The following is a 12776-nucleotide window of genomic DNA, read 5'->3' on the forward strand; positions in this document are numbered from 1 at the left end:
AATCCCAATTAGGCTTCATAAGAGTATGTGCAAGTCTCTGGCTTTCATGTACAGGACGTGGGTCCCCCAGCTCTCTTATCGGGCGTCTCTGCTAACTAGTAGTGCACCAAGGAGTGCACAAAGGCAGCTGACCAGCAACAGTGTAAACATCACGTCAGAGTCCACTTCACTTCACATCTGCCCCAGAATGGTGGTGGTTCTGCACAATAATGCAGAGGTTAGCCTTATTTATTTGTGGAACATATACATAAAGGAAATATGGCAGTGCTCGGTTTTACCCATATTATACATGTTACCAGCTGTGTAGCTATACCCCATACCTATATGCGAAACGTTACATTTGTTGTTTGCACTGAATAAGGGCTACGTGGTGCAATGTGTGTAAGGGGCTGCCTGGTGCATTGCATATAAGGGGCTACCTTGTGTAATGTGTATAAGTGCTCTACCTGGCAGAATGTGTAAAAGTGGGTTCTACCTGGTGCAATGTTTAACAGGGGCTCTACCTGGCGTAGTGTGTAAAATGGGGCTCTACCTGGAGTAATGTGTGATAGAGGCTCTAACTGGCGTAATGTGTAAAAGGAGCTCTTCCTGGAGTAATGTGTGTAAGTGGTGCTACTGTACGGCGTAATGTGAATAATGGAGACTACTGTGCAGCGTAAAATTAATTGGTATTAATTTGTGGCCACGTCCCCTATATTTTTGGTGTGCGCCCGCGGCACGCACTGGCCCTGTTTAAAATAAGTGTGTGTGTGGGGGAAGGGAGCCGATGCTGTTTCTCATACATCCTAGAGGATGCTGGGGTCACATTCAGAACCATGGGGTATAGATGGGATCCGCAGGAGACATGGGCACTTTAAGACTTTCAAAGGGTGTGAACTGGCTCCTCCCTCTATGCCCCTCCTCCATACTCCAGTTTTAGAATTGTGCCCAGGCAGACTGGATGCACTCTGAGGAGCTCTACTGAGTTTCTCTGAAAAATACTTTTGTTAGGTTTTTTATTTTCAGGGAGACTGCTGGCAACAGTCTCCCTGCTTCGTGGGACTAAGGGGAGAGAAGTATGACCTACTTCCAGTGAGTTCAAAGGCTCTGCTTCTGGCTACAGGACACCATTAGCTCCTGAGGGTTTGATCGCTTGGTACGCCTAGATGCTCGTTCCCAGAGCCAGCCGTCACCCCCCTAACAGAGCCAGAAGTCAGAAGACAGGTGAGTAGAAGAAGATCAAGAAGACTTCAGTGACGGCATTCTGAGGTACTGCACAGCGATCGCACGCTGCGCGCCATGCTCCCACACACACCACAGCACTACAGGGTGCAGGGCGCGGGGGGAGGTGCCCTGGGCAGCAGAAAAGCCTCAAAATAAACTGGCAAGAGGGGACATAAGTGCATAGGCACTGTCCTAACCCCTGCCAGTATAAATATATATTTCAAAAAAGCGGGACTGAAGCGCGCCATTAAGGGGGCGGAGCTTCATCCTCACAGCTCACAGCTCAGCGCCATTTTCCTCTACACAGGCTGCAGAGACGCTGGTCCTTCCTCACACTTCTGTGGGTGGGCACATAAATATTGGTGCAATATATATTTAATATAAAAGCGCTGCAGGTCTGGGGCATTCTTTAGTGTTTCAGAACCGGTGATTAGGCGCTGGGTTGTAGGCTGGCAAACTCCCTCTGTGTCTCTCTGACAGACTTTACTGTGGGTCTGTCCCCTATATGCCCGGTGTGTCTGTGGGTGTTTGGTACACGTGTGTCTGCATGTCTGAGGCTGAAGGCTCTTCCCAAGAGGAAGCTATATTAGGGACACAGACGTATGAGGGGGTGACCATGTCGGCACCGCCGACTCCTGCCGGGTGAATGTCTTGAATGCAAATATGGGGCATATCAGTAAGAGATTAGAAATGTTGCATACTGATTCCGACACGGACACGGATTCCAGTGTCGACTATAGTGATTCCAGTTTAGATCCAAAATTGGAAAAGAACATTCAGTACATGAATAACATAAAAAAATGTTTTCTCTGACGTCCTAAGTGGATGCTGGGGACTCCGTCAGGACCATGGGGAATAGCGGCTCCGCAGGAGACAGGGCACAAAAGTAAAAGCTTTAGGATCAGGTGGTGTGCACTGGCTCCTCCCCCTATGACCCTCCTCCAAGCCTCAGTTAGGTTTTTGTGCCCGGCCGAGAAGGGTGCAATCTAGGTGGCTCTCCTAAAGAGCTGCTTAGAGTAAAAGTTTTGTTAGGTTTTTTATTTTCAGTGAGTCCTGCTGGCAACAGGCTCACTGCAACGAGGGACTTAGGGGAGAAGAAGTGAACTCACCTGCGTGCAGGATGGATTGGCTTCTTAGGCTACTGGACACTAGCTCCAGAGGGACGATCACAGGTACAGCCTGGATGGGTCACCGGAGCCGCGCCGCCGACCCCCTTGCGGATGCTGAAGAGAGAAGAGGTCCAGAAATCGGCGGCTGAAGACTTCTCAGGCTTCATGAGGTAGCGCACAGCACTGCAGCTGTGCGCCATTGCTCTCAGCACACTTCACACCAACGGTCACTGAGGGTGCAGGGCGCTTGGGGGGGCGCCCTGGGCAGCAATGAAAGTACCTATGCTGGCTAAAAATACATCACATATAGCCCCTGGGGCTATATGGATGTATTTAACCCCTGCCAGGTTGTCAGAAAAACGGGAGAAGAAGCCCGCCGAAAAGGGGGCGGGGCCTATTCTCCTCAGCACACAGCGCCATTTTCCTACACAGCTCCGCTGCTAGGAAGGCTCCCAGGCTCTCCCCTGCACTGCACTACAGAAACAGGGTTAAAACAGAGAGGGGGGGCACTTATTTGGCGATATTATTATATATTAAGATGCTATAAGGGAAAACACTTATATAAGGTTGTCCCTGTATAATATAGCGTTTTGGTGTGTGCTGGCAAACTCTCCCTCTGTCTCCCCAAAGGGCTAGTGGGGTCCTGTCCTCTATCAGAGCATTCCCTGTGTGTGTGCTGTGTGTCGGTACGTGTGTGTCGACATGTATGAGGACGATGTTGGTGAGGAGGCGGAGCAATTGCCTGTAATGGTGATGTCACTCTCTAGGGAGTCGACACCGGAATGGATGGCTTATTTAGAATTACGTGATAATGTCAACACGCTGCAAGGTCGGTTGACGACATGAGACGGCCGGCAAACCAATTAGTACCTGTCCAGGCGTCTCAAACACCGTCAGGGGCTTTAAAACGCCCATTTACCTCAGTCGGTCGACACAGACACGGACACTGACTCCAGTGTCGACGGTGAAGAAACAAACGTATTTTCCATTTGGGCCACACGTTACATGTTAAGGGCAATGAAGGAGGTGTTACATATTTCTGATACTACAAGTACCACAAAAGAGGGTATTATGTGGGGTGTGAAAAAACTACCTGTAGTTTTTCCTGAATCAGATAAATTAAATGAAGTGTGTGATGATGCGTGGGTTTCCCCCGATAGAAAATTATTGGCGTTATACCCTTTCCCGCCAGAAGTTAGGGCGCGTTGGGAAACACCCCTTAGGGTGGATAAGGCGCTCACACGCTTATCAAAACAAGTGGCGTTACCGTCTCCAGATACGGCCGCCCTCAAGGAGCCAGCTGATAGGAGGCTGGAAAATATCCTAAAAAGTATATACACACATACTGGTGTTATACTGCGACCAGCGATCGCCTCAGCCTGGATGTGCAGCGCTGGGGTGGCTTGGTCGGATTCCCTGACTGAAAATATTGATACCCTTGACAGGGACAGTATTTTATTGACTATAGAGCATTTAAAGGATGCATTTCTATATATGCGAGATGCACAGAGGGATATTTGCACTCTGGCATCAAGAGTAAGTGCGATGTCCATATCTGCCAGAAGATGTTTATGGACACGACAGTGGTCAGGTGATGCAGATTCCAAACGGCACATGGAAGTATTGCCGTATAAAGGGGAGGAGTTATTTGGGGTCGGTCCATCGGACCTGGTGGCCACGGCAACAGCTGGAAAATCCACCTTTTTTACCCCAAGTCACATCTCAGCAGAAAAAGATGCCGTCTTTTCAGCCTCAGTCCTTTCGTCCCCATAAGGGCAAGCAGGCAAAAGGCCAGTCATATCTGCCCAGGGATAGAGGAAAGGGAAGAAGACTGCAGCAGGCAGCCCATTCCCAGGAACAGAAGCCCTCCACCGCTTTTGCCAAGTCCTCAGCATGACGCTGGGGCCGTACAAGCGGACTCAGGTGCGGTGGGGGGTCGTCTCAAGAGTTTCAGCGCGCAGTGGGCTCACTCGCAAGTGGACCCCTGGATCCTACAAGTAGTATCCCAGGGGTACAGATTGGAAATTCGAGACGTCTCCCCCTCGCAGGTTCCTGAAGTCTGCTTTACCAACGTCTCCCTCCGACAGGGAGGCAGTATTGGAAACAATTCACAAGCTGTATTCCCAGCATGTGATAATCAAAGTACCCCTCCTACAACAAGGAAAGGGGTATTATTCCACACTATATTGTGGTACTGAAGCCAGACGGCTCGGTGAGACCTATTCTAAATCTGAAATATTTGAACACTTACATACAAAGGTTCAAATCAAGATGGAGTCACTCAGAGCAGTGATAGCGAACCAGGAAGAAGGGGACTATATGGTGTCCCTGGACATCAAGGAGGCTTACCTCCATGTCCCAATTTGCCCTTCTCACCAAGGGTACCTCAGGTTCGTGGTACAAAACTGTCACTATCAGTTTCAGACGCTGCCGTTTGGATTGTCCACGGCACCCCGGGTCTTTACCAAGGTAATGGCCGAAATGATGATTCTTCTTCAAAGAAAAGGCGTCTTAATTATCCCTTACTTGGACGATCTCCTGATAACGGCAAGGTCCAGAGAACAGTTGGAGGTCGGAGTAGCACTATCTCAAGTAGTTCTACGACAGCACGGGTGGATTCTAAATATTCCAAAATCGCAGCTGTCTCCGACGAAACGTCTGCTGTTCCTAGGGATGATTCTGGACACAGTCCAGAAAAAGGTGTTTCTCCCGGAGGAGAAAGCCAGGGAGTTATCCGAGCTAGTCAGGAACCTCCTAAAACCAGGAAAAGTGTTAGTGCATCATTGCACAAGGGTCCTGGGAAAAATGGTGGCTTCTTACGAAGCGATTCCATTCGGCAGATTTCACGCAAGAACTTTTCAGTGGGATCTGCTGGAAAAATGGTCCGGATCGCATCTTCAGATGCATCAGCGGATAACCCTGTCTCCAAGGACAAGGGTGTCTCTTCTGTGGTGGCTGCAGAGTGCTCATCTACTAAAGGGCCACAGATTCGGCATTCAGGACTGGGTCCTGGTGACCACGGATGCCAGCCTGAAAGGCTGGGGAGCAGTCACACAAGGAAAAAATTTCCAGGGAGTGTGATCAAGTCTGGAGACTTATCTCCACATAAATATACTGGAGCTAAGAGCAATTTACAATGCTCTAAGCTTAGCAAGACCTCTGCTTCAAGGTCAGCCGGTATTGATCCAGTGGGACAACATCACGGCAGTCGCCCACGTAAACAGACAGGGCGGCACAAGAAGCAGGAGGGCAATGGCAGAAACTGCAAGGATTCTTCGCTGGGCGGAAAATCATGTGATAGCACTGTCAGCAGTGTTCATTCCAGGAGTGGACAACTGGGAAGCAGACTTCCTCAGCACGACCTCCACCCGGGAGAGTGGGGACTTCATCGGGAAGTCTTCCACATGATTGTGAACCGTTGGGAAAGACCAAAGGTGGACATGATGGCGTCCCGCCTGAACAAAAAACTGGACAGGTATTGCGCCAGGTCAAGAGACCCTCAGGCAATAGCTGTGGACGTTCTGGTAACACCGTGGGTGTACCAGTCGGTGTATGTGTTCCCTCCTCTGCTTCTCATACCTAAGGTACTGAGAATTATAAGACGTAGAGGAGTAAGAACTATACTCATGGCTCCGGATTGGCCAAGAAGGACTTGGTACCCGGAACTTCAAGAGATGCTCACAGAGGACTCATGGCCTCTGCCGCTAAGAAGGGACTTGCTTCAGCAAGTACCATGTCTGTTCCAAGACTTACCGCGGCTGCGTTTGACGGCATGGCGGTTGAACGCCGGATCCTAAGGGAAAAAGGCATTCCGGAAGAGGTCATTCCTACCCTGGTCAAAGCCAGGAAGGAGGTGACCGCACAACATTATCACCACATGTGGCGAAAATATGTTGCGTGGTGTGAGGCCAGGAAGGCCCCACGAAGAAATTTCAACTCGGTCGATTCCTGCATTTCCTGCAAACAGGAGTGTCTATGGGCCTCAAATTGGGGTCCATTAAGGTTCAAATTTCGGCCCTGTCGATTTTCTTCCAGAAAGAATTGGCTTCAGTTCCTGAAGTCCAGAAGTTTGTCAAGGGAGTACTGCATATACAACCCCCTTTTGTGCCTCCAGTGGCACTGTGGGATCTCAACGTAGTTCTGGGATTCCTCAAATCACATTGGTTTAAACTGCTCAAATCTGTGGATTTGAAATATCTCACATGGAAAGTGACCATGATGTTGGCCATGGCATCGGCCAGGCGAGTGTCAGAATTGGCGGCTTTGTCTCACAAAGCCCATATCTGATTGTCCATTCGGACAGGGCAGAGCTGCGGACTCGTCCCCAGTTTCTCCCTAAGGTGGTGTCAGCGTTTCACCTGAACCAGCTTATTGTGGTACCTGCGGCTACTAGGGACTTGGAGGACTCCAAGTTGCTAGATGTTGTCAGGGCCCTGAAAATATAGGTTTCCAGGACGGCTGGAGTCAGGAAAACTGACTTGCTGTTATCCTGTATGCACCCAACAAACTGGGTGCTCTTGCTTCTAAGCAGACGATTGCTAGTTGGATGTGTAGTACAATTCAGCTTGCACATTCTGTGGCAGGCCTGCCACAGCCAAAATATGTAAATGCCCATTCCACAAGGAAGGTGGGCTCATCTTGGGCGGCTGCCCGAGGGGTCTCGGCTTTACAACTTTGCCGAGCTGCTACTTGGTCAGGGGCACACCCTGGCTGAGGAGGACCTGGAGTTCTCTCACTCGGTGCTGCAGAGTCATCCACACTCTCCCGCCCGTTTGGGAGCTTTGGTATAATTCCCATGGTCCTGACGGAGTCCCCAGCATCCACTTAGGACGTCAGAGAAAATAAGAATTTACTTACCGATAATTCTATTTCTCGTAGTCCGTAGTGGATGCTGGGCGCCCATCCCAAGTGCGGATTGTCTGCAATACTTGTACATAGTTATTGTTACAAAAATCGGGTTATTATTGTTGTGAGCCATCTTTTCAGAGGCTCCGCTGTTATCATGCTGTTAACTGGGTTCAGATCACAGGTTGTACAGTGTGATTGGTGTGGCTGGTATGAGTCTTACCCGGGATTCAAAATCCTTCCTTATTGTGTACGCTCGTCCGGGCACAGTATCCTAACTGAGGCTTGGAGGAGGGTCATAGGGGGAGGAGCCAGTGCACACCACCTGATCCTAAAGCTTTTACTTTTGTGCCCTGTCTCCTGCGGAGCCGCTATTCCCCATGGTCCTGACGGAGTCCCCAGCATCCACTACGGACTACGAGAAATAGAATTATCGGTAAGTAAATTCTTATTATTTTGCCCACTTGCTACTACCGGACACCGACACGGATACTGATTCCTGTGTCGACCAGATTGTTTCCTGATTAGATCCAATATTGTGCAGTACAATTAAAGACGTATTAACGTCACGGAGAACCCTACTGTTCCTGACGGAGGGTCTATATATGTATGTGAATTAATATATGTGATTGCAAAAGAATGCCGCGCCACTTGTGATACTACAATTCCCAAATTATTCAATAAACACTCCCAGTTATTTGGGCGTCAGCTGTCCCCTAAACAAACGGCAATGGTAAGTTGCCGCAAATGAGAGATAGGAATACCAGATAGAGGTTCTAAGCGACCTAAGGTGTTTGTATATGACCGAATAAAATATGTCAATATATTTAAATATGTATAAACATTCGTTTGTAAAAATGGTCATTAAAAGGAAAGAAGGAAAGTTTGAACGTGACAAGAAGGACTATGACCAGGGCAAGGTAAAGAACTGGAGCAGGTTCAGAACACAGGCATTCACCACACGGAGGAACGAGAATCCCCAGTGGACACAAATACCTAATAAAGGAAAAATACAAAGACCTACGAACTACACACCAAAATCACAAACTAGACCGAGCAACAGATTTACGGCCTTACAAAGTTTGGGCTCAGATACCGACCAACATTTTTTATCATCAGGAATAGGTGCCCGTCCAAAAGAACTGACAAAGTACCACCTCAAGGAAGATATAAGACATGCAACACCACTCAAAAGACTGCACCAAGAAGAAGAGGAAAACGGGGCTGCGGGAGGCAGAGAACAGAAAAGAAGAACACTACAACACTAGATCCAATCTCAAAAGGAATTTTCAATTTGTCAAAACATACCCTCACGAAACCAGAAATATCCCTCTTAGGAAAAGGCTTGTCATTTGCCCCCACAGAAGGGCTCAATAAATTTGGAACATTCATAGATCTCAATAAATTTGTGAGGAAACTCACCCTCAAAAGACACTTTGCTAGGAAAGAAACCGCCATTATATCCAACTATGAAAGCCGCTCGAAATCTGGGCTCAAGCCAACCTCAAAATACTACCCGTTGGAGTCAAAAGGGAGTAATATTAGTGTCTTTTATGAATTAGTAAAAAAAGACCTTTGCGACAGCAATATTGAGCCAGTGCGAGAAAAGAATCTTAGTAACCAAGAAAGCGAAGCATTGAAGAGATTACAGAAAAACACAGACATAGTTTTAAAACCGGCTGACAAAGGGGGGGGTTGGTGATCATGGACCGGGATCGGTATATTATGGAAGCAGAAAGACTGTTGGGAGATACAAAATCGTACATCCCATTACCTAACGATCCGAAGGACGGGTATGTGGAGGAGCTAAGAACATTACTCATCAAAGGCCTCCGTCTGGAATTGATCACCAAAGATGAATATTAGTATTTAATGAAAAGCGACCCCGTTACCCCCATATTTTACTTTCTCCCAAAAATCCACAAGTCTCTTTCCAATCCACCAGGATGCCCAATAGTGGCAGGTATTGATTCATTGACGTCATATCTATCAGAGTACGTAGACATCTTCTTGAAAAAATATGTAAAGGACCTACCATCCTACCTCAAGGACACGACCACGGTACTCAACCTCATGAAGGATCAAAAATGGACAGACAGTTACCTTTGGATCACCATCGATGTACAATCTTTGTATACGTGCATCGAACATGTGAAAGGTATCACAGCATGCAGACATTTCTTGAATAACGATCCATCATTAACAACTCAACACAAAGATTTTATATGCGACATCATGAAATTTATATTAAGCCACAACTATTTTAAATTTTTAGATCGCTTTTATTTACAACGCTGCGGAACAGCTATGGGGACCATTTTTGCCCCAAGCTTTGCGAACCTCTTCATGGGACAGTGGGAGAACTCTTTTATCTATGGTCCACATTGTTTTAAAGAGAACATCATTTTTTACAGAAGGTATATTGATGACATTTTAATCATATGGGATGGAACACTGGACACTTTTAATCAATTTTACTCATACATAATCAACAACAACATGAACCTTTCCTTTACCTCCAATACCAGCAAAGAATCCATTGAGTTTTTGGATCTAATCCTAACTGGACTAGAAGGCACAGTCAAAACCAAGAACTTCATTAAGGAGGTAGATCGAAACCGTTATCTTCACTTTAAAAGCAATCATCTCAGAAAATGGAAAAGCAACATCCCGTATTCACAGTTCCATAGACTAAGAAGAAATTGCAGTGACCTGAAAGAGTGTGAAGAACAGTTGGAAACGTATAAGGAAAGATTCAAGCAGAAAGAGTATCCATCCGAGATCCTGGAAAAAGCCCTCATCAGAACAAAGGGCCTTAAGAGGGAAGATCTACTCGTCTACAAAACGAAGGATACAAAGAAAGAATCCACAGCCTTTATAACTACATACAACCGCCATGAGGACCTCATAAGGAAATCACTCAAATCACACTGGGGGATCCTTCTAATGGACCCGGTATTAAGAGAGATACTCCCGCCACGCCCAGAGATTATATATAAAAAATCAAAGAACTTGAAGGATCTGCTAGCCCCAAGTATGTTGAAGACTCCAACAGGGGACGCAACGATGATGCCCAAATGCGTTGGATCTTATAAGTGCGGTCGGTGCAATGTCTGCAAGTTCCTACACCCCAATAGGAAAAGCTTCAGCGACGTCGAGAACCAGAAGGAATACAAAATCAAAGACTTTATTAACTGTAATAACTCATCGGTGATCTATTTATTGGAATGCACTTGTGGAAAAAAGTATGTGGGAAAAACGAAGAGACAACTCAAACTTAGGATACAAGAACACGTACGCAACATTAAGAATAAAGTTGAAAGCCACACCATTTCAAGACATTTTAGTGAGAGACACAACTCGAATCCGGAAGAACTTACCTTCAAGGCGATAGAACTGGTTAAACTTGGAGAGAGAGGAGGTGACTTGGCAATCAAGTTGTCACAACGAGAAATGTTCTGGATTTTCCAACTAAAAACCATGCATCCACTCGGCCTGAATGAGAATTATGAAATCGCTCCATTCTTGTGAGGTGTCGTTGAAAATTATTAGCAAATATCCAGATTTTATCCTGCACTCCCCATCATTTCACATGTTTGTTAACTATGCACTTCTGCACTAATAAAATCACTATAAAATTAATATATTGTGGGCATTTTTGTTGCATACGAAAGTTTTACAGTCAAACCACACTGGAAAGGCCCAATCTCAACCGAACTTGGAAGCGAAGCAGTGTTGGGCCTGACTAGTACCAGAAGGGGTGACCCATTGGGAATATTAGGTACTGTACTGAAAGTAAAGGCAACTTCTCAATGTCCAATTGCGACAGATATCCACAGATCACATGATCACTTATTAAAGGTTATAAGCCTCCTAAATACATAACTTTATTCCCTAAATATATATATGGTCACAATTAAATAATGCATGCAATATTAAGGCAATCGCACCTTACCAATTGGTTCACTGTATTAAAATTAAGGTAACTTTTTCAATATTTTTAATATTAATATTAAGGCAACAGCACTTTAAGAAATAAATCACTATTTCCTAACTCACTCGCACTTTTAAATAATGGTCAACTTAGCACTGAGTTTCACAGGTAAAAATCATGAATCACCTGCTCGCGTATATGTATATCCCACCCCCACCCCCTCCATCCACCACCTACATATGATTATATATATTTTTATATATACACAGGCGTGCACATATAACTTATACTATTTATCCCGCCATTCAATTTTCCAATTGTAATAATATATATGATATAGATATATGTGTGTAGTAATGATCGCAAATCCAGATACATGATTTTAATAACTAACATCCGTCCTAAAAACGTTATAATATACACATTCTTTAAACATATTCCTAAACATGTTTTTGTTTATTCATGCAATTCTGGCGATTACGTCCGGGCAAAAAAACATCATCATGAGAGAACGTCACCATGGCAACAGGGTGAAGCCAAGACTCCGGGACATGTGATGCGTTTCACCGGTGCGTTCCACAGTACACCAGTTCCGGTGGGGAGAGACCATGTGCCGCGATTAACCAATCAGATGAAGACGGCCACGGCTCGCGAGGACGTCACCACGGCGATACAGAAACGAAACCGGAAGCGGGAAACCTTGAAAAGACGGCGCACATGCGCACTTGAACTGTTTAGATACCGGAAGTGTGGCGGAAGTACCGCACTTCTCCGTGCTCTCCCGTTTTGATGTGTAAACTCTGCTGACAATCAAATTATACCGTTTACCGTGTGCCACATATTACAATGGTGGCTAGTAAGAACAACTTTACTCCTGCTCCATTAAGGTTAGGTTTTTCAATTAGCATAGACAGGAAGTGATGTCATCACATAACTCTCAATTAAGGGGGTATATATATAGGAGCCCTGTGATACCCTGTCACTTACCCCATGAAGAAGTCCTAGAGACGAAACGCGTTGGGCCTTTACCCAGAGACCTCCTGCCACATCAGTTAAGACTCTTAAAAACTTTTCTCACATTTTGAATAGCGTATTTTGCACAGACTATCTGTACTTTACTTGAGATTTTTATTCATATCCATTTCCCTTTTTAAAAAAACAGTCATCTTTTAGAGAAACTGTATTTTTATTGTGTTATACTTATTGGTACTGTATTTTTTAAATATATTTTTTAGTGTTGTGAATTAATATATGTTTATATGTATATAGTATGTATATGTATGTATGTATAGATATATACGGATAGCTAATCTCATGTACTGAGCACTCTGTTTGAGAAAGAATCCTGGTGGCTTCCGATAGTTATTCGTTCCCGCCGCGGACAGAATAAAGTGTGAGCCACGCCCTGCTCTGCATGGGACCATGTCACAAATCCAGTGGATCGTATACAGGAAGCTACGCTATATCCTAGCTATGTAACCACGGGTACCTTACTTAGACCTGCCATGGCAGGCGCATAGGTGAGTAGTAGTATTCAAAAATTATTGGATACCTTGTCGTCCGATATAGATACCCTGGAGGGAGATGAGATACTCCTAACGTAGGGTCATATCAAGGACGCTGCAGCATGCTTAAGTGAGACTGCAGGGGAAATTGGACTCTTGGATTCACAGGCCATTTCTATA

At 45.8% G+C, this 12776-nt stretch overlaps 1 pseudogene; it reads left to right on the forward strand.

Annotated features, from left to right (window-relative positions):
- Positions 1 to 10831: 10831 nt before the first annotated feature.
- LOC134896484 (5S ribosomal RNA) lies at positions 10832 to 10950 on the forward strand (annotated as a pseudogene).
- Positions 10951 to 12776: the final 1826 nt, after the last annotated feature.

Source organism: Pseudophryne corroboree, chromosome 3, assembly GCF_028390025.1.
Source record: "Pseudophryne corroboree isolate aPseCor3 chromosome 3, aPseCor3.hap2, whole genome shotgun sequence".
NCBI lineage: Eukaryota > Metazoa > Chordata > Amphibia > Anura > Myobatrachidae > Pseudophryne > Pseudophryne corroboree.